Consider the following 21,872-nt stretch of genomic DNA (forward strand, 5'->3'; position numbering starts at 1 on the left):
AATACAATACAGTACTTAGCCTCACCATGCTGCAGTTTGTTCGTATATATTCCAGGAGCCTCATGGAGAAAGAATATTAATTTTATTAATACAGTTAAGATGTTTCAAATAGGGATGCCTGGGTGGCTCAGCAGTTGAGCGTCTGCCTTTGGCTCAGGGTGAGATCCCGAATTCCCGGGATTGAGTCCCACATTGGACTCCCTGCATGGAGGCTGCTTCTCTTCCCTCTCTCTGCCTCTGTCTCTGCCTCTCTTTCTGTGTCTCTAATAAATAAATAAATGAAATCTTAAAAAAAAATAAAGAGGTGTTTCAAATAGTTCTTGCAATGTATGTGCTCCATGAATGTGAGCTAAAACAACAATAAAGAGGGATGTCTCTATTTACATATGGTCTGGGGTGAAATTTTGTTCTAATTAAGTTGTTCCAGAACCAGATGGTTTTAAAGGAATATGCAGCAGCTTGTAAGGAGGAAACAGAAAAATTATCATAAATTTAGGTGTGTTGGAGAAGGCCAAGTCCCGGACTCGACTGGTGGGAGACAGGAATGCAGTAAGGATATATGACTGCAATTTGTTCAGAATAATTTAGCAAATAAAGGGAAAGCCAAATATAGTTATTTGATTTAAAACTATATTCAGAAAAAAATTAGTTATACTTTAATCTAACTAAAAGACATAAACAGGTTTATGCAACCTAAATATTTTTGGTCTCTACTGTTCCATCAATCTCTATTTTATGCCTATCCCAGTGTCCTGATTATTATTGCAGGGTTAGAGGTACCTAGTTTTAATTTTCTTAAAAATACAGACAAAAAACCCAAAATATATTTTGTTTGTATTCTACCCAATTTAAGTTGTATCTAGATATTATATACATGGCAGAACCCAACTCATTGTTCCCTTGATTAATATAATTCTGGGGCCTTTGTAAATATATGCAACCGTGTTGCCATAATGGAAAGTTCTAGAATATCCCTATTTTACTATTAACTCTGATTAAGATATTAATGTCATCAGGTGACAGGAAAAGGTGACAAATAAGTGAGAAATGACATAGGTATTATGTTTTCTGCTCATCAATATCCATTTCACATATAGTTTTCAGAGTTAAGGTGTGTCACTTATAGCTTTGGAGAAGCAGTAGGGAACAGGAAGACAATGTCTCTAACTCATGGAGGTCAGAATCTAGTAGTAGAGACAGAAAATAAACACATAAACTAATTTCATTCGTTTCAATAGTAAAAAATGCTATAAAGGAATAAAATTGGGCACTATATAAAGGAGGAGTTGCAAGGGGGACAAATTTAACTATGATGATTGAATAAGTCTCTTCTGAAGAGGTGGCATTCAAGCCAAAAGATGAGAAGGAACCACATAACTCAGGGAAAGTGTATACCAGAAAAAAGAAATAAATAGAAGAACAAAGGCCCTGAGCTGGAAGGGTATTCAATTGACTGAAGACCATAGAGAAATCTCTTGGATCTGCAAAATAGTGAAAGGTGGTAAAAGCAGAAATAAATGAGCTTGGAAGGTCAAGAAGGGCTTATTAGGCTTTGGTAAGTAATCTGAGGTTGTGGCTTGTTTTTCCAATTCAACTGGAAATTTTTTTGAGGGTTGTAAGCAAGGACATTATATATAATTAGTTGTTCTATAACATACCTCCTCAAGCTTATTGGTATAAAACAGCAACAGTAAGTTCTTTGGTTTACCCATTTGCAATCTGGTGAAAGAAGAGCTGGGTCAGTTCAACTGGGAGCTGGAAGATGCACTGTAAAAATGATCCCGTATATGGCTGCCTGCTAATCCTGGCAGTTGGCTAGAAACTCAGCTAGAGATGAGAGCCAGGGGCTTCTGTCCTTCACCATGTGAATATTTGTGGATAGGCCTCCTAGCTGGGCTGCTTGGGCTTCTTCATAGCGTGGTAACTGGTTATTAGGTGAAGGTCTCGGGGATATCTGGAAATTGGGATAACTTCCCTTCTATCATATACTGTTGGTTGTTGTATATAAAGCCCAGATTTGAGGGAGAGACATATACTATTTCTTGATGACAAGAGTAACAAGGAATTTGGGGACCACTTTTTCCCTTTTAGTCACTGATTATTTACATTCTTCCCACATGCAGTATATTTTCATCCTGTTTAAAAGTCCCAGAGATTTCATTTCATTACAGAATCAGGAACAAGATCAAAGAATAAGATTTCTTCATCTAAATCATGCATAGCTGTGGATGAGGCTCTTTAGTGCTATTCCTTGGTTTCTTCTCCTCAAACCCAGCAATCCTTAACATGAGACTATAGGAAATAAAGGGACACATTATTTGCCTCCACACGCCCAACATTCAGCGGTTGGTGAATATGGGAAAACAGCAATAGTTACTGAGGGAGGTGAGGTGGATAGGAGGCACAGCATAATTGTTTGTCCATTATAAGCTTTACATCTAGTGGGAAAATGTTGCTAGTTTAACACTGATTGAGTCACTTGCTATTTCCTGGGAGGTCACATATCATTGTTTCTGTCACAGACATAAAACCTCTAGGATTCAGGAGAAAGGAGCACAGATCCCACCTCTTCCTAGGAGGGTTGTCGAAGTCACAGTGTGAGAAGAATATGCAGAGGACACAATATTGCAGTCATTTTTGGAAAAATACAACTTGGCACAGTTAGAATGCAGATGAAACTTCTCTAACAAAGAAATCAAACTTGTCATGGTTTTAACAAGTTACAAGAGGGTTTTGTTGTCGTTGCTGTTAGATGCCTATCCTACATAGAATGTAACTTTTGCACTTTATACAAAATTGGAACTCTTCAAAAATTTGATTTGTAATCATCAGACGTATTTCTTGGAGTTCTTTCTCTGTGAACTTCTCTCTTAGAACATACTGCTGGCTATATGATACAAGGAAAGGATGCTGTCTAAGAAGGAATTCTGAAAGCTTGACACAGACTAACCCAATTCACTGAGCCTTGGACCACTTATATGTCAGTAATATAATCTGGGCGTTACCTAATGTCTATCTATATGTATAGATATAGATATCTAATGGCTATCTCCTTTTTTTTTTTGCTATCTCCTTTTAAAAAATTGTATGGCTCTAGAAAATAAATGATTGAGGATTCAAAAATTTTACATAGAAGCCAAATATGGTTTAAGTAGTAAAATAATATGTAGATGTAAATGTCTCAGTAAACCTAAAGAATGAGGATTGTAATTCACTATATATAGATATCTAATAGTCTAATAGAAATTTAGTGATATATATAATCTCAGACTAATAAGCAGAATCTGTTGGAATACAAAAACTTGTGGTCTCCATATTATAGTAATTTGCATTCATGACAACACATGATAGCATCCATAAAAGAGAGCTTTCTTTTTTTACTCCATATTTTTCATAGTTTTACTTGATTTGAGAGAAAGTAGCATGTCCTGAGGAATCAAAGCTGGGGAGATATAGATTTGTGACAGATGGGAGTTAGGTATGAATGGGAGAGAAAGACAGTTTTTCAAGGTGGTGGAGGTGTAAAAGGCCAGTGAAGGCTTATAGCACCAAGTGAGTAATGTGTTCCTTACTTGCCACTCCTACTGAGTAATAGGGTGGGTTGAGGCTCTGTCATAAGTACAATAACCCACACGCACTGTATTACTCTAAGTGCCATTCTTCTTTCTTTCATGTTTTACTAATGCTGCAAAATGTATGAATTTTAATAATTAATAAACAACATGAACTCAACTTGTTTCATCGACTGGCTTGACATAAGAATGGCAGGATTTTTGTAGCCCTATTTTTTCCTCTGGGGCATAACTGCTTACAGTAAATTTTGTTTACACATTTTATTTTAGGATACTCCTAAATCCATTTCTCACAAATTAAAGAAGATACACATACAGACTATAGTAAAATAAGGCTGGATTCTGGTAGTCCTAATTATTTTTAGCTATTTTTTTTTTTCATTTCAGACTTCATCAAGATTTATGGGCTTTTCTCTCCTGAAGTGAACTCTCTGTCTCTTTTCACAATACAAGGGTGTGAAGCATGGGATTCACTGCAACTTACCTAAAGTGTAATAAAATTGACCAAAAGAAAGTCCAAAGTTCACTCTGCAAAATATGAATAATGTTACAGAAGAGAATAACACTCAACCAGGCTATCCTTCTTACATATGTCCCTTAAAGAATTTATTGCTCATGTGAATGACTAGTCTAGTGGGATGCAGTATTCTAGGCTGGTGTGTAAAATATACTCAGAACATTTATAACTGCTTGACTGCACTTGAACCTCTTTCAAAGGAGAGGTCGGCAAATCAGAGTTATTATGTTGAAAAAAAAAGTTTCTATGAAATTTGGAGGATAATATAAAATAAGATTAACCTATTTGAATTATCATTTATATTTTATCTGATCTATTTCATATCCTCTGAGAATTTATGAGTAGTCTAGCTAAATATACAGCATCAATGGCATTAAACTGAGAATGACATTCATTTGGTTATGCCGTTTGAGTTCTTTCTTAGAAATGCTATTTAATGACTACTATTTCCAGAAAGCTCTTTGACAATACTACAAATCTTTTCAGATAGGGTTCCATAATAAATGTGACTTAGATGACTATTCATTCGCTGTTGATATCTCTCAAAGAAAAGAGGAAATATGCATGATTCAAACCTTTAAAACTTTTACCCTAAAAGTAGGAGCATTTCCTAACTTAGGTCAATCATTACTCTACTTTTTATTTCATTTTGTCTATATATTTGTATATTTTTCATGGCATGTGTGAAAATGTAGGTACAAAGTTAGCATTTGATATATTGTGAAAGCCAGTGAGGGGATATTTATTAAAATATAGATGTGTTTAAATAAATTACATAGGTATTTCATGTTGCACCCATACAACTAATTTTTTTAAAAAATTAGAGTTGTGCTTAATTACAAATGGTTGAAATGTTAAAAAATATGTATCCATTTTGTACATTATAATTTACTGGTTGGTTGAGTGCACTTTCATTTTTAAAATATACATTTGTAATACTTCAAAGCCAAAGATTAGATAGTAAACTAAATTCATCCTCTTAACTAAAATATGCAAAACCAAATGCTAAATTTGACCTGCACACCATGAATAGCCAGCTGCATTTTAAAAACTCACTTAAAGAAAAATAGGCTGTTTTGTAATCAAGTTTTCCAGAATAGTTGCATTGTCAGAATATATTAGCAATTTGCTTATCTGTACCTTTCCATTTTTGTTACAAAGAGATAAAACTACGAAACAAATATAGAGTGATTAGGACATTAAGAAAATTTGAACATATTTTGTGAAGTTGCTTTAAAATAAGTATTCAAATTTAGACAAATATATGCAATGGACAGTTATAAAGTTATTATTTGGACTGAAACCCAGTAATTTAACTTGAATTTTATTTTTATCTATAAAGTGAGTCTCTTTCTACATTTTCTTTTCACATAAATTTTTCAGTTTTTAAAATGTTTTTCTATTTAAATGTAGATTTCGGTGAACAGTTCTATTTCTTTAAAAGATACGATTTCTCTTCAATTCACAGTAGGGATAAGTATTTTTAACCATAATCCAAATAGAGGTTAATACTGTTATTCTATACATAGCATTATAAATTAATAGAATTGAGAGATGTTCAAGTAGAGAATGTATTTAAGAAGAGGAAAGACAATTGCAAAAGAAGAAATGCAAATGGTTAATAAAATGGTGAATCTTTTAAACAATGAGATATCATTTTTTACTTATCATATTAATCTAAAACATACATAATATCCATTGTTGGAAGGTGCACATGAACATCATAAATAATATAGGTAAGGATATACATGTTTTGGTAGAAGGAAATAACACAAATGAATTTATATAATTTCCTTTCTTTATATACTTACAAATAACCTAAACCACTTAAGTCTATTACATTGGGGGTAATAATAATTATTTAATGGAACTATTGCATGAGGTAAAAAAAAAGACATAATATTCTTTGTGTAATGCTTACATGGAAGTAGGAAGTTATATAAATGGTAACAATGATAATGGTGATAGTTTTTGATCGCGCCTGTGTTTTCTAGAAAGGACTTCGGTAATTTTAATTCACAACCTTCAAAATGTTGAGATCTTTGGCTTAATAATTCTATTTGTAGGTATTTACCCAAAAAGAAGAATCAAAGTTTCTCCCTCTCTCTCTTAAACACCTATACATCAATTTTATTATATATTCAGTTTATAGAATTATCTATCAATAGAATAGTAAATATCTCTGAGTTTTTATTGAAGCTAATTTTTGTATATGTTAATACATAAACTATTTTGGTATAAATTTCAGGGAAAAGTGGGATGCTAGTCCATGGGAACATGCTGATCTTGGTCCTTGACTAGCACCACCTACTTTCCATTTGGTTGAGGAATTATCTGCAGAGCTTCCCTTCTCACATTTTGGCCTAGATATGGCATTTCTTTCTCCTTATTCTCAGATATTTCATATTTATTAAGAAAACTTTAAAATGATTTTTCTTTCTGAAATGGCTTATTTTTCTCATCTTTATCTAAAATTTTCTCTTTCATCTCTTCTTCACATTTACTTAAGCACGAATATTTTTACGTCTAGAAAATACAGTGAGCAAACAATTATCCAAAATCTGAGTTCAAAAACTGTTGCTATTTCCTATGTTTACTTCACTATATTACATTATAAAATAAATTACAAATACCTTAACACTTCATTCCTAAATACCTCAAGCGTGCATCTCCCCTGCAAAAAAATTATTTTTACCATAACATATCAGTGCTAAAGAAATTGAGATATAGTACCTAATATTATTTAATGGTAATTCTATGAGAATATTTAGATATTCTAAAAGTCTCATTTATAGCTGATAAGCTCATGCTTGACCAATTAAAGACCATATAATTTAGTATTTGGTTGTTTTGGCTTTTAAATCTATTTTAACCTAGAACAGACAAAGCTTTAATCTTTCTCTCTCTTACTTTTCTTTTTATGAAATAGAAAGTGTAACACTAGGAGTAGAAAATGTTCAAAATTTTTACAGAATTACTGCCCTTTTTTTGAAACATATTACATTACCATTTTATATACCAGCTTCCTTAATTTATTTAATAAATATATTTTGAAAGCTGAATATACCTCAGCCTTTGGACTCACATAGCTATGGCAGTGAAAAAGAAAAATCTTTTATTCTTTTTCCTTTAACTATGTTTCTTCTTCCATCTAAAATGCCACTTACTCAAAACAGCTGTTTATAAGACTTTTAAGGAGAATAATTTACTAAATTATATTGGTAGGCTCCCTCCCATCTTAAGAATAGTACATCAATAAAGGTCGAAGAAATATACTAGATACATTTTTAAAAATCTGAATTCCATTCCAAATACTTCCAGCTCTGTTTCCAAAACAACAGTTTTGAATGAGGTTAAGACATAGTAGTTTAAAGCCAACAACTAAGGATGGATGTCTGCTGACCAGCTAATTATTTATGGGGCAAAAAGTAAGAATTCATAGGAAATGGGAGTGGGTGGCATCTATGAATATTATCGAACTCGCATGAGGAAGACTGGTTATTTGAAATGAGCCATTTCCTGAAACACAAAATTTGGGGGGAATTTTAAATCTTCACTGTTTTATAGGAGTACAGGATCCAAGTAAAATTCAATATTGTCAGAAAAAGCCGTGGTGAATAAATTGAATATATGACCACCCTTAATGCAAGTGGTGGCTGTCTGTGTCCAGAATAAGCAAGCAGTGACTTCTCCATAAAATTATAATTTTGCCTTGAAAACATCATACATGCCAGAAAAAGCAATAACAGTCCAGCAGTTGTAGTACTGCTCAGGAGCTGCTGTGTAGATAAAGAATATAAGAGTTGGAATGGTAGCTTCTTGAGCATATTTGTGAACACAAAGAAAATATCTCCTGAGGAAAAAAAAAAAAAAAAAAAAACACACACACAGGCAGGAGATTTGCAAAGATGTAGACTTCCTATAGAGCTCCTGGGAGTAAAACCCAGTAAAACATGGATTATTACTATAAATGTAACTTATATTATCGGAGTTTGGAAAGTGACCTATGGAATTCCATGACCTGTGGAAGTATAGGTGATAATCACATAGAAAAAAAACTTACTCCTTACCTGAAACACATTGAAATTGTCATCAAGAAAAAAACCTCCAAATTTTTAGTTATTTTATCTTGGAATGACTTGAGGTATAATGGTACGATTGAGAGAATACAATTCATAAATGATAAAATTTCATCAATTTAAAGCTTTACTTAGATTATCTGTCATTTTTCCAGGAAAAGTGTTTTGCTTTTGATAATAGGAAATAAAATACCCATTATGTAAACAGAAACATCTGAGATGTCCAAAAGAGTACATTTTCCCTAGTGATTTGAGGAAATGACAAAGTGAAAAATGGCACACACCGTTTTTCTTCTTTTGTTAAAATAGGAACTCAATAATAGATACTAAGCTTCAGGCTAGAGCTAAGGAGATATTACCCTTAAGGAAAAATGAATTTCTAAGTAAATGGAACTAATCAAGAACTAGTAAGGTGAGTATTTTAAGGCTCCAACTGTAACCAGTACCTTTTAGCATTTCCCCATAAGCTCTGAACTTCCTACTTCAATAATCAAATCTACTTTTCCTCCAGCACCTGCATTCAACATTAATTTTAAAAATGTCCAATCAAATATTACTCTTGAGCTTTTGTTGAATTATTATTATTGCAATACTTACAGAAACTACTGTAAAGCAATTTACATAATTTATATTCATATACTGAAAATAAGATAGTGACTTTGCTGAAGTAATTTTTATAATCTTTGTGAAAATGCAGAGTTTTTAGCTCCATTATTAAATAAGTCAAATTGTGTTGTAAGGGTTTGGGTCCAAAATAATTATTTTACCTTTCTCTTCTGGAAAAGAAAAAGTGCAGATTTCTAATTAATCAACTTACAAATGTTCTTTGGTAATACTAAAATGGCTCCTAATACTATTTGCGTGACAAATGGTGTTTTTTCTACTATAGAGTGTTTCTCAAACCTGTTACTATAGGCACATAGAGATCTATGTACATATTTTTAGATCCCACAAGTTCTTTACTAAACTTTTTATTTTAATTATATCTTTTAATTTTAATAATAATTTAATGATAACTTTATAATAAGCATAATCAGTAGATTTATGTGACCAAGCACAGATCTATTATTTCATGTCACTATTGGCTTTAGCTTTATGATTTCAGTGGCTTTAAGTAACATTTTAATAATGACAAGTTAATTTTAAAAAATGAGATAGAGAAGTCACATATACAATGAGTTTATCCCATATAAAGGTCAAATTACACCCATAGGACATTACAGCAGCAAAGACTTGGCTATATGTTCAAGTGAGAAAAAAGAGAAGTTGAATCATTGCATTGGCTCAGGGTTGACTCCACTTCTGAAACTCACAAATTTTACCATAGAAGTTATATCACATTCAAATCAAGGTTGGAAATTTACTGGTAGCAACACAGCATAATCCATTACCTTAAATTTATGTTGTTAATTTTAATTTTATGGGTTGTATAATTGTGCTAGTACTTACTTTGCAAATTCCCTTTGGTTTTATAGTTATAAATCCCAAGAATAACTTGAAATTTATCCCAAGGTTTATTTTTTCAAGTATTTAATTAATAGCATAATGTATTTAATACAGAGATCACCTAGGATTTTTTTTAATGTAAAATGGGGCATATACATTCCTTAAGTTTGAGAAACAGTTGAATTACATATCATCTTTTACTTTCATATTTGCAAAATAAAAGAGGAAAAGAGGAGAAAATTCACTAAATGAGGAGACTTGTTTTCAAGTATACAGCTGAAATTACGTGTTAATACCATGTCCCTCAATCAACACATTTTTTTTAAGATTTTATTTATTTATTCATGAGAGACACACAGAGAGAGAGAGAGAGAGAGGCAGAGACACAGGCAGAAAGAGAAGCAGGCTCCATGCAGGGAGCCTGACATGGGAATTGATCCCAAGTCTCCAGGATCAGACCCTGGGCTGAAGGCAGTGCTAAACCATTGAGCTACCAGGGCTGCTCAATCAATCAACACATTTTTATGTACATTTGCCACTCAAGAAATGTACGAAAACTTGACAAAAAACAAAACAAATCAAAAACAAAAGAACCTTTTTAGTGCCTCATAATATTATCATTTGCTGTCATAGAGGAATTATGTATCACTCCTGGAGAATGTTTTAATGAAGACATAACCAAGGAAAAATGAATTTACCACTTTGAATTCCTTTAATTTGTTGCCATCACAGCAAGGTAGACTATTTTTCTTTCTTCCTTATCAGTCTTTTAACATATGATGACATGCATTCAACACGCAGCAGTTATTGGAGCAAGCATTTTGCTCCGTGCTGGAGATAGAAAATGTAATAGACCATCGTTTATCCCATTGGATTTTGCAGTTTGGGTGCTGAGGAGAATTCTGCAGTAAGAATTAGGACTTAAATTGGTTATTTCAAATGCTCTGATAGTTGGTTAAATTGTTAAATCGAAACTCATTATTTTCAGTTAACCTTGTGGTATTTCACAAGACAGGTGTATATGTGTGTGTGTGTGTGTGTGTGTGTGTGTGTGTGTGTGTGTGTGTGTTCATTTTATGGTGCAATTAAGAGGGGAAAAAATTAAGCAATAAGGAGCTAAGTTTTCTAAAGTGAGGGGATAGCATAGAAATCAAAGGCATTTGACCAAAAATGATGCTTCTGAGACTATAATGAAAAGGTAGGTTATATAGGTTATAAAATATGAGTTTCCAACCACCCCCCATTCTTCACTAGCTCCAGGAGAAATTATTTAAAAATGAAGGAAAACATATTGCCTTCAATGACCCCTTTGTGCTCCTATCTATTTATTTATAAGATGCACATGATTTCTGAATCCCACAGCCTTCTCCCTTGTTAAACTTTCCTGTTTCTAAGAGTATCCTATTTGATCTTATTCTTTCTGAACAGAAACCAGTTCCTTGAAATGCTATTATTTACAGCCAAAGTTACTTGCAGTTTCTCCTGTTCCCATAATTTCTTTTTTTTAATTTTTTTTTTATTGGTGTTCAATTTACTAACATACAGAATGACCCCCAGTGCCCGTCACCCATTCACTCCCACCCCCCGCCCTCCTCCCCTTCTACCACCCCTAGTTCGTTTCCCAGAGTTAGCAGTCTTTACGTTCTGTCTCCCTTTCTGATATTTCCCACACATTTCTTCTCCCTTCCCTTATATTCCCTTTCACTATTATTTATATTCCCCAAATGAATGAGAACATATAATGTTTGTCCATAATTTCTTTTTTTGAAAAAAAAAAACTTTGTTTATTTATTTATTCGAGAGAGAGAGAGAGAGAGAGAGAGAGAGAGGCAGAGACACAGGCAGAGGGAGAAGTTTCCCTTCAAGTTTCCCTTCAATCCTGGATCCGGGGATCATCCCCTGACCTGAAGGCAGACCATCAACAGCGGAGCTACCCAGGCATCCCATGTTTCCATAATATCTTACATGCCTAGTTGGAAGCCATTTTTAAGAAAATTATTCTGTGATTTTTTTTCCTTAGGTATAAGTGGCCAAATCATCTTAAAGTTGTAATTTTAGGTTGGGCAATGGGTGGATATTCTTGAATAAGTTATCATCTTTCTATTATCTCCTTATAAGAATTGTCTTGTATGTTTTATTACCTTTTTTTTTTTTTGCTAAGAATATATAATATAGTGGACTCTTGAACAATGCAGGGATTAGAGACACCAACCCCACACAGTTGGAAATCCACATATAACTTTCGAGTCCCCAAAAATATAACTACTAATAGCCTACTGTTGACTGGAAGCCTTATTGATAACATAAACCGTCATTTAATGCATATTTTGGGTATATATTATGCACTGTATTTTCGTGATAAAGTAAGCTAGAGAAAAGAAAATGTTAAGAAAATCTTAAAGAAGAGAAAATAAATTTACAGTATCAAAATATTAAAAAAAATCCACATGTAAGTGGACACATACAGTTCAAACTCATGCTGTTTAAGGGTCAGCTGTTTAGTGACAGCATTAATCTACAGTTTTAATATCCTATTACCAGCATGAGAATTGCTGGAGTTATCAATAAAATTTCAAATCAAATATATTGTGATATATTTACAACTATTTATGTTTCACTTTTTGATTCACTTAGGATCTCAAAATTTAATTCTAAATGCAAATCTATTAATTCTTCACTCTCTTATGCAGTCATTTAAAACAATATTAACTCTTTCCTGCCTGGAGATTAGGTTGAGGTTAGGTTATTTTCCATTTCCTCTGACTTGTCTTAATTTACATATGTATATTTATTATATGTATATAAGCTGAAGTTTATTCAATAATATAGTATAGGGGATCAATGAGTGGCGCAGCGGCTTAGCGCCTACCTTTGGCCCAGGGCGCGATCCTGGAGACCCGGGATCGAGTCCCACGTCAGGCTCCCGGCGCATGGAGCCTGCTTCTCCCTCTGCCTGTGTCTCTGCCAATCTCTCTCTCTCTCTCTCTCTCTCTCTCTGTGTGACTATCATAAATAAAAAAAAAATAGTATAATATAAGGTTTTTTTAATATAAGATTTAATAAATAAATAAAATATATGTCACTCCCTTGCTCAGGCTTTATTTCTCTCCCTCTAAAAGGAATAGATAAGTCTTTTTAAAAAAAATATTGACCAACTTGACAGAGTATGTTATTCTTATCAATATAAATATCAACTATATATTTTTAATAAATGCCATGTCTACTTTGAGTTGTAATCACTCTGAAGAGGCAAATATGTAAAGAAAATATATAAATGATATAAAAAGTTGTCTCTCATGCTGCCTAGTTCCCAAATAGATTTAAACATCTTTCCAAATTAAAAAAATACAATATTGAAAATGTTAAGGCTACAAAGTTACTTTTGGGGTAAAGTATTAAAAGTAAGTCAAAAGAGTTAAGTTAAAATATTGACTGAAATCAATAGGATTAGGATTTTAAGATGGTGAGCTGTGATGAATTCGATTATCCTTTCCATTTATTTAAGCCCTATGTGTCTTTCTCAGAGGTGTTATATAGTGAAATGTGCAATTTATTGTGTTATATGCAATTATTAAATAACAAAATAAAAGCCATCATTTATTGAGCATTTCTCATGTGCTAAACCATATATGAAGGATATATCTTATATCATCTCTTATACTATCAGAAACAAGGGGTATAAATTCTGTAAGTTCCATTACATTTCTCCCACTGCTTATAAGTAAACTGAGCTTAAATGATGCTAACTAAAGTGGACAAAGTCATATGACTAGTGGTTGACATGGATTCAAACCCAGGCTTGGAAATTCCAATCCCTTCCCACCACCAGAAATTCTTTAGAAAACAAACAGGCAAACAAAAAACAACAGGGCAGAGAGTTTATACTTTTCAATGGCCATGGTCTGGTCTCATAGACCTCATATTCTTCATTTTGAAACTGAGAATAATATTTGTCTGACTCACAAGAATAATGTGGATGGCTTCCTAAAAAACTTTTAGGTACATTACTTTTTCTGTTCTCTAAAAGTATTTTTCACCCATTATTTATAATTTGTGTTGAAATTAAGCCTGTACCTCAGCAGTTTTCAATATGTGGTCTGAGGCACCTCAGACGACCCCCAAGATTCTTTCGGTGATTCTAGGAGGCCCTCCCTTTTTTCAAATATGTATTTGTAGAAGGCTGGACCTTCTGCATATACTTCAATCAAAACAATGTAACCCAAGAGTTTGAGTGCAGAAACGATGGAAAATTCAACTGGCCTCTATGAAGTCATACATTAAAAGAGACTTACAAAAATATAAAGCAGCATTATTCTTCTCACTAAAAATTTGCTTTGAAAAATAAGTCTTTGTCATCAAAACATGCTATTTTGTTTCATTTGTATGGGCACTATTATTTAAAATCATTAGTAAAATATTTATTTTTTTCAGTTTTAATTTCTATAACAGCAATATCAATAAATATAATTCACTTAAAAAAAAAAGGTCTTTGGGGTCCTCAAAAAAATTAAGAGTGTGAGTTCCTAAGGTAGAGAAGTTTAAGGACTACCGCTGTATGTATTTGTGATGGTCTTTACTTTCTCATATTACTATTGATATTTATATAGTTATTATTTTTTAAAAGTGTCAACTTCTTGAAAATGAACATAATGTTGTTTCCCTTGTTTGCCAATGTATGTAATACTATTATTTGCACATAATTGGCACATAAAATATTTGGAGATTGTTGATTGATAGAGGTTTATTAATTTATCCCCATCTTTGTATAGGTACTTAAGACCAGAGCTGAAATTCAAACCCAGAATTATAGTATTATTGGAATCACAGTTAGAAAATAAATATATCTCTAAAACTGGAAGATTTCATCTTTTAACATTGGGAAAATTTTCTCTGTTAGAATATTTCAATTTTCTCCTGGTTAGCGTTCCATTTGTTTTGCAACCCAAAGCCAGGACATAAAATTATCTCTTACTGAATAAAAAGAACAGGTTTTCTTCATTTTAAAGTTTAAATTTATTTTCAAAATATGCATTTTTAAATATATACATTTAGGTATAATCTGAAAGAAACAAATTAAGTTTATTCTAAGTATAGAGGTAAATAAAATGGGATTTTCTAAAGGCTGGAAAACCCCCTGTGTTCCTCTTACTGTCTTGGATTCTTATCTTTCTCTGTGTACATATATTCTCATCTTCTATACATGGCTGCCGATATTAGCATGCGGCAAATCAAAGCATCCCCAAAGTGGGAATTTCATAGACAGATAGGTTGCATATAGCTTATTAGGCCAATCTTGAATAGCTAAGGGACTCAGCATTCTTCTGTTTCTAGTATAAACTCCTTAGAAAAGGAACCCAGTGCTTTATCCTCTACACAGTTGGCTAGGCCTTTGGAATGGGAAGGAGAAGGTTGTTTCAAATGGAATGTAAGGCCTCTCTCTCTCTCTCCTCTCGTAAAATCTGTTAAAGAATAAAAAAAGAAAAGAAAATTTTCTCTTTCTCTCTTTCTCTTTCTCTCTCTCTCTCTCTCCTCTCTCGCAAAATCTGTTTTAAAAAATAAATGGAATGTAAGGCTAACTTTGTGTCCTTTCTGAAAGAATGGAAAGGAATAAATGTATAGGAAAGGTCTTTAGCTTTAGGACTTGAAATAACTTAAATCCTTCAAAAGATGTTAGATCTTTAGATAAAGTAATAGAAAATCCCTACTGATTTATTAAAAATCCATTCCAAAATTATATAAACTTCTGCTTCAATGGTTTTAATATTAGTTGTCATGAGGCGTCTGGGAGTTTTGATCAAAAATGAAAATATTATTATAGCTACTGTAGCAAGTCATATATAATGCCCAAATGGCAGTTTTAGTTGGTTGCCCTCAAAAATAAAATTGTATACCACTTAGATAAGTTTATTGGTTTCAGAATGAGATAAACGGGCCTATCTTTGAGACATTTTTTAAATATAACTGCATACCTAACATATTGAAACTTTTCAGGATATATTTTTCTTTATGAATTTGCTCTATCTGAAATGTAAAGAAATATTAAAACATTTTTTATATAATGCATAGCATGGGGATAAATTATAAAATTTAAAAGACACTCTTAGGATGCCTGGGTGGCTCAGTGGTTGAGCATCTGCCTTCAGCTCAGGGCGTGATCCTGGAGTCCCGGGATTGAGTACCATATCGGGCTCCCTGCACGGAGCCTGCTTCTCTCTCTGCCTGTGTCTCTGCCTCTCTCTCTGTGTGTCTCTCATAAATAAATAAATAAATAAATAAATAAATAAATAAATAAATAAATAAATAAATAAAAAATCTTAAAAAAATAAAAGAAACTCAGTGACATTATAATATGCTTGTGTAGAAAAGAAGTCATCCAGAAAACACAAGGACTTGCAGTCAGCCCTAGGTCAACAGCCACAAAGCCTGGTTTGTTTTCCCTGAACACTTGAGTCCGGAAGTTACATAATAGTTAAAAAAGAAGCTTAGAAGAAGACTGCAAAACAAGTGATTCTAGGGACACAGATTGTCCCTACAATATTCCGGAGGAGTTCAAAGGTCTGTTGTCCTGCAATATAGATAGTGCTAACAAGTTTTGTTAAGTAAACAATCTTGCAAAAAAGAGAAATCAACATGTTATTATATATTTTAATAATATTCTCAAAAATGCTCATGAGATAAATATCTAAGTCAAGTTATTAAATATGAAACTGACTACAAAATGCATTAAACATTGATCCTGTTCACTATTTAAAAATCCAGATTAATATGGAAAAGGAATATAAGAACTATATATAGAATGAAGTATTTGTAGTAGTTCTTATGGGTGGTTCTCACTTTGTATGCTCTCATTGTAAGTAGTAATGGTTACCTTATGACATGTCTTTTTTAAGACTCTATTTATTTGTTTATGAGAGACACAGAAAGAGAGGCAGAGACACAGGCAAAGGGCCAAAGGCACGCCCTGAGCCAAAGGCAGACTTTCAATCACTGAGCCACCCAGATGCCTCCAATATAGTTTTATATTAAGGACTGGTAATGGGAAGACTAAGGCATGCCTACTTTTCCCTCATGGGAGAGGTTAGGAGGCTGAGTAAAAGATCAAAAGTGCTACAAAACAGATTTAAGTGAGTCTGGAAAAACAAGATAATCTTTTGTGTTTATCAATAATACCCTTCAAAATTGGATACAAGTTGAGTTTGGCACTGGTTTGAAGAATTTTAATAAATTACAATTTCAAATTATTTTTTTAACCATACAACCATTGTTAAAGAAGATAGTTTTAGTGTTTCTGAAAAGAAGATGATCAATCTTTTTTTTTTTTTTTTAACCAATTACTATATATGAGAGGAAAACCTGTGTGTGAGGGAGACTGAGAATCAAGCTGGAGTATAAAGGGAGGGAGGTCAACTAATGACCCTGATTAAACTTTACTTAGATGAAGAGAAGATGGGACAGAGTTTTCCAACTATGTGATGCTTAATCTAACATCTGAAAATAAAAGTTTTAGCATGCCGAAGTAGGTTGAGTAAGATGAAGCTTGCTTTATAAAACCATTTGCTCTGAGCCTGGGTGAGTAAAAGACTTTCTTCCCATTTTATTTGCATCTCCCATGCATGGTCCTATATTCCATGCATTTTCCAATTTTGGATATCACCTCCTATATAAGTTAAAGTGTACCTTCCTCTCTGTAGCAGAAAGACCTAAACATTTATATTGACTTAAGTACATTATGTCTAATGTAATAGTCCTTCCATTCCAAGCTATCAGGCAGGTTTGCTCCATAAAGATATTTGAGAGTCAGATTATTTTTGTCCTGAGATCTATTGTCCAATAGTTTTGTATCATTGATCACACGGTCAAAATGGTTGCTTCCATATCTCATTCCAGCACATGGGAAGCTGGATATGGCTAAAGATGTTAAGCTGGAGCTGTAGATGTGCTCTAGCATATAATGTAACCACTCACACCATTGGTCTAAACTTAAGACACATATGCACATTTAGCCAGAAAGTAAACCGAGGAAATGCAGGTTTTAGTTGGTTGGCCAAAAGCCTAGATAAAAGTTTATTTCTGTGAAAGAAAGGGAGAATAAATTTAGGACAGACAACTGGGTTTCTTCCATTACCTTCTACTCAAGTTGGCTAATGAGCCTTCTCTCAGTGGCATTTTTTCTAAGTAGGCTCTACATCCAGTCTGGTCCCCAACACGAGGCTTAAACTCAAAACCCTGAGACTGAGATCTGACCTGAGATCAAGAAGCTGATGTTTAACCAACTAAGACAGCCAGGCACTTCATTGTGGTGTTCTTCATTTTCATGTTTCTGACCCTACTCTCACATCTGACTTTACTTTCATTATTTTGTCACTGTGTTTCATACTCATCTTTGCTTCTTCCATTATTTTCTGATCCTCACTCCCCAGTTTTGCTCTCAGCTCTTTAAGCTCAAAATCATTTTTATAACCTGTGAGGAATGTTGGTAAATGTGAAAGTCCCATTAAAAGTCCAAATAAATGATTGTAGGAATTCAGAAAGGAGGATTGTTTACAGTTAAATACATTGGGCAGCTTATTGTGTACACAGTGTGTTTGAGTGTTAACTAACGTTTAGTGTTAAATACTGTTTAGTTGAAAAGAAAGGATAGCTTTAGTTGCAAAGGACTGTTAAAAGATGCCATTGTTTAAAGTTCAGGTTTTCCACAGTGAAGTTAAAGTAATGTAATTTGGTTGAACTCTTGCTCATTCAGTAAATTTTTATTTGTGTTGAGTATATTCTTGCTCTGGTTGCCTTAATTCATTTTTGATCAAAACACTTCAAACTCATTGTCTGCGTGAATCTAATATACTACTGGAGGGAGAGAAATATTTAATTTAAAATTGTATAAATTAGGTAAATTATATAGTAGCTTAGGAGGCATGGCAGATTCTATCTATCTATCTATCATCTATCTATCATCTATCTATCTATCATCTATCTATCTATCTATCATCTATCATCTATCTATCATCTATCATCTACCTATATATATGGCTGTGTATATTTGTGACACATTAGATTATTCATTTAGGAAATGGAAATGGTCATCCATAAAAGTGATGTTATTTCACTCTGTTAGGATTTCTAGTGGAACAAAGAATGTATGCACTACACTATTTTTAGCTATAGCCATACTGCACATTACATCCCAATGATTTAATTATTTTATAACTAGCAGTTTGCACTTTTAAACTCTTTACCTATTTCTCCCACTCCCAGTCTCTACCCCTAGCAAACACCAATATGTTCTCTTTATCTATGAGCTTGGTTTGATTTTTGTAGCTGTCTTTAAATTCTACATATAAGTTAGATCATATGGTATTTGTCTTTGTCTGACTAATTTCACTTAGCATAATGCCCTCAAGGCCTATAGGTATTAAACAAATAACTGAATTGAAAATTTCTTCTTTTTTGTGTAAATCACAGATTGCTATGAGAGTGACTACCCAACAATGTTGGTGTTATGGAAGACATTACAGTCTCAAGGAATAATTGGTTGAGAGTCATGAAAGTAAGGATGGTAAGTGATTTTTAAGAACTAAAAGAAATCCAGAGTATATGAAGTAGGGAGAAGAAAAAGAGAGGCACACTCCAATTGCAAAGGCAGCAAAGTCAAGAAATCTACAATTCTTTGAACTCTTGCTAAGCAGTAGAAACAATAAAAATCATTGACAAAGTGGATGGAAAATAGAAAAGAGATAAACCAAGGATGTTTATGAAAATTTCCCCCTTTGAAATTGAAAGACATTGGCATGGAGAAGACTTCATGTGGCAAAGTTTTGGAGGAAAGACTCAGAGCTTGTTTTTTGTCACATTATATGAAGGGTTTATCAATCAGCCAAGTGGGAGGTCTCAATTATGTATTTAGGTATAGAATCTACAGTTAAGGGTAGAGGACTGTTTGCAAATATACATTTGGAAATTTCAATGCTTAATATTTAAACTAATGAGATGGAATGAGATTACCAAAGAAATGAGTTAATGTGCAAGGGCTAAATATAAATATGTTGAGAAAAATGTGACAGTGAACTTGTCCAATCTCATTTCCCAACAGAGAGCTAAGCATTCCAGACCATTTTTGAAGCTTTTATACTGGCTATTTGATTTGGGATTTGGAGACTTGTGTTTATGTAAAAGGAATTGTACTCTATATATTGAACTGCAGTTTGTTTTGGTCTGTAATGACATGATGAGGAACACTTTCTTTTTTAGTATATAGAATTCTATAGGATTACTTTTAACTGCTTTATCATTTCTAGTGATATTGTTGTACCATAGTTTGCTTAATTATAATTTTATTTAGGGAATTTTTAATTTTTAATATTTAATTACACTTGAGGTGGAGGCTGCTTGAACACAAAAGAAATTAAATCAATAATGAGGGAGGAGATAATTTAAATATTACACGTAATGCTGACTATCATCTAATTAATTTGCAAACGCTTGGGTGTGAATATGAATTTTCATGTGGATTTCATGTTTATTTATTTCTATTTTTAAAAGATTTTATTTATTTTTTCATGAGAGACACAGAGAGAGAGGCAGAGACATAGGCAGAGGGAGAAGCAGGCTCTCTGCAGGGTACCCGATGCAGGACTCAATCCCAGGACCGTGGGATCACAACCTGAGCCAAAGGCAGACGCTCAACCACTGAGCCACCCAGGTGTCCTGGATTTCATATTTATTATCTCATTGGGTCCCCATGCTACTTCTTGTCCTACTAATAGCCTACTAATGGTAAGTAAATAGTAAGATAATCTTACCATGATGATGACTGGGATACTAATGTTTATAGAGAAGAGTTTTTAGTGTCACTGGGTTTCTGAATTCCAGAGCACTACTTCATTTGATCAATTGGCTGAAACCTATTTGCTAAAAGCTAAAGTAAAGTTTTTGCAGGACTGACTGAGATGCTATGTAAACCTTTCAATGAAAACTGCCTTTTTACAAGTAATGCTCTTATTATTTAATATTCACCTCATGTGCTTCCCTTAAAACCCAAGCCCTGAATAAGATGCCACACCACTCTGCAAGTAATGACGAGGCAAACTTCCCCAGTGCATACTATATATCTTAGTGCACAAAGGTATAATTTTGTAGGATATATTTCTAAAAGTGGCAATGCTGTGTGTAAGGGTTTACAAAGTTATAATTTTCCTCATACTCCCAAACGATCCTCTGGAGGCTACAAGAGCTTACACTCTTTCCAACATCGCATGGGAGCTCCAGTTACCCCATCTTTGATAACATGGATACTATCAATCTTTTAAATTTTTGCAAATATAGTTGTTATTGTTTTAATTGTCATTACCCTGGTCACTTTGAGATTGAATACCTTTTCACATCATTGCTTCTGTTTATGTATTTTTACATTCCTACACATATATTTGTCTCATTTCAATTGTGGTTTAATTTTCTTTGAAAATATTTGTAGTTGTCCTTTGTATTGAATCCACATGAATTCTTTATTTCATGTACTAAAATATTTCCATCAAATCTTAATTTATTCATATGTTAATTTGTTTACAGTATTGCTTATCATAAAGAACTCTTTTTTGGGGGCACCCAGGTGGCTCAGTTAGCTAAGTATCCATATCGGTCCTGCTTCTTTTCCCTCTGCCCTTCCCCTCCATTCATACTCTCTCTCTCATGCTCTCTCTCTTAAGTAAATAAATAAAATCTTAAAAAATACATGTAACAGAATAATGCTTTTGAAGTAGTAAATAATTTCTTTCTCCCTCAAGTATAGATATGACACAGGAGTTATTAAACTTGTCTACAAGTCTTGGCCTTTAAATTTCCGAAAGCCAAAACTATCGGTGTTCAGAAGTCAAGGCTGATATAAAAGCAATGTTTGTGCAGCAAGCAACAATGAGTTGTACTATTTCACTCCTTCCCTTAACCCCATGCGTTTGGAACTATGTAAATCGCCTGAACATAGCAACTGCTCTAGGGAATGAAAAAAAGAAATCCTGAGTTTACTGAAATAATTTAGTCTGGAAAAATAAGAGATTAAAATAGAAATCCAGTCTGGGGAAAAAATGAGGTAGTAGAGGAAAAAAGAACTTCTCCCTAGCTTACTTCCATCCCACTTGTAAAAACCGAGTCACATTTTGGAGAGTTGGGGATCACTTATCATTGCTTTACCTAAGACTACGATAAACATAGGATTGAAAGAAGCCAGACACAAAAGAATACATACCATATGATTCCATTATTTAAAAT

The 21,872-nt window shown here is 33.3% G+C and overlaps 1 long non-coding RNA gene across 4 annotated transcripts in view; it reads left to right on the forward strand.

Annotated features, from left to right (window-relative positions):
* Window positions 1-21,872, forward strand: part of LOC140607958 (uncharacterized) — a 121,148-nt gene that overhangs the window by 32,415 nt on the left and 66,861 nt on the right. For all 4 annotated transcript variants that reach the window (XR_012009879.1, XR_012009880.1, XR_012009883.1 and 1 more), the window contains exon 3: window positions 19,074-19,167. This is a non-coding gene — a long non-coding RNA (uncharacterized lncRNA). The remainder of the gene's footprint in view (window positions 1-19,073; window positions 19,168-21,872) is intronic.

This window comes from Canis lupus, chromosome 17 (assembly GCF_048164855.1).
Source record: "Canis lupus baileyi chromosome 17, mCanLup2.hap1, whole genome shotgun sequence".
NCBI lineage: Eukaryota > Metazoa > Chordata > Mammalia > Carnivora > Canidae > Canis > Canis lupus.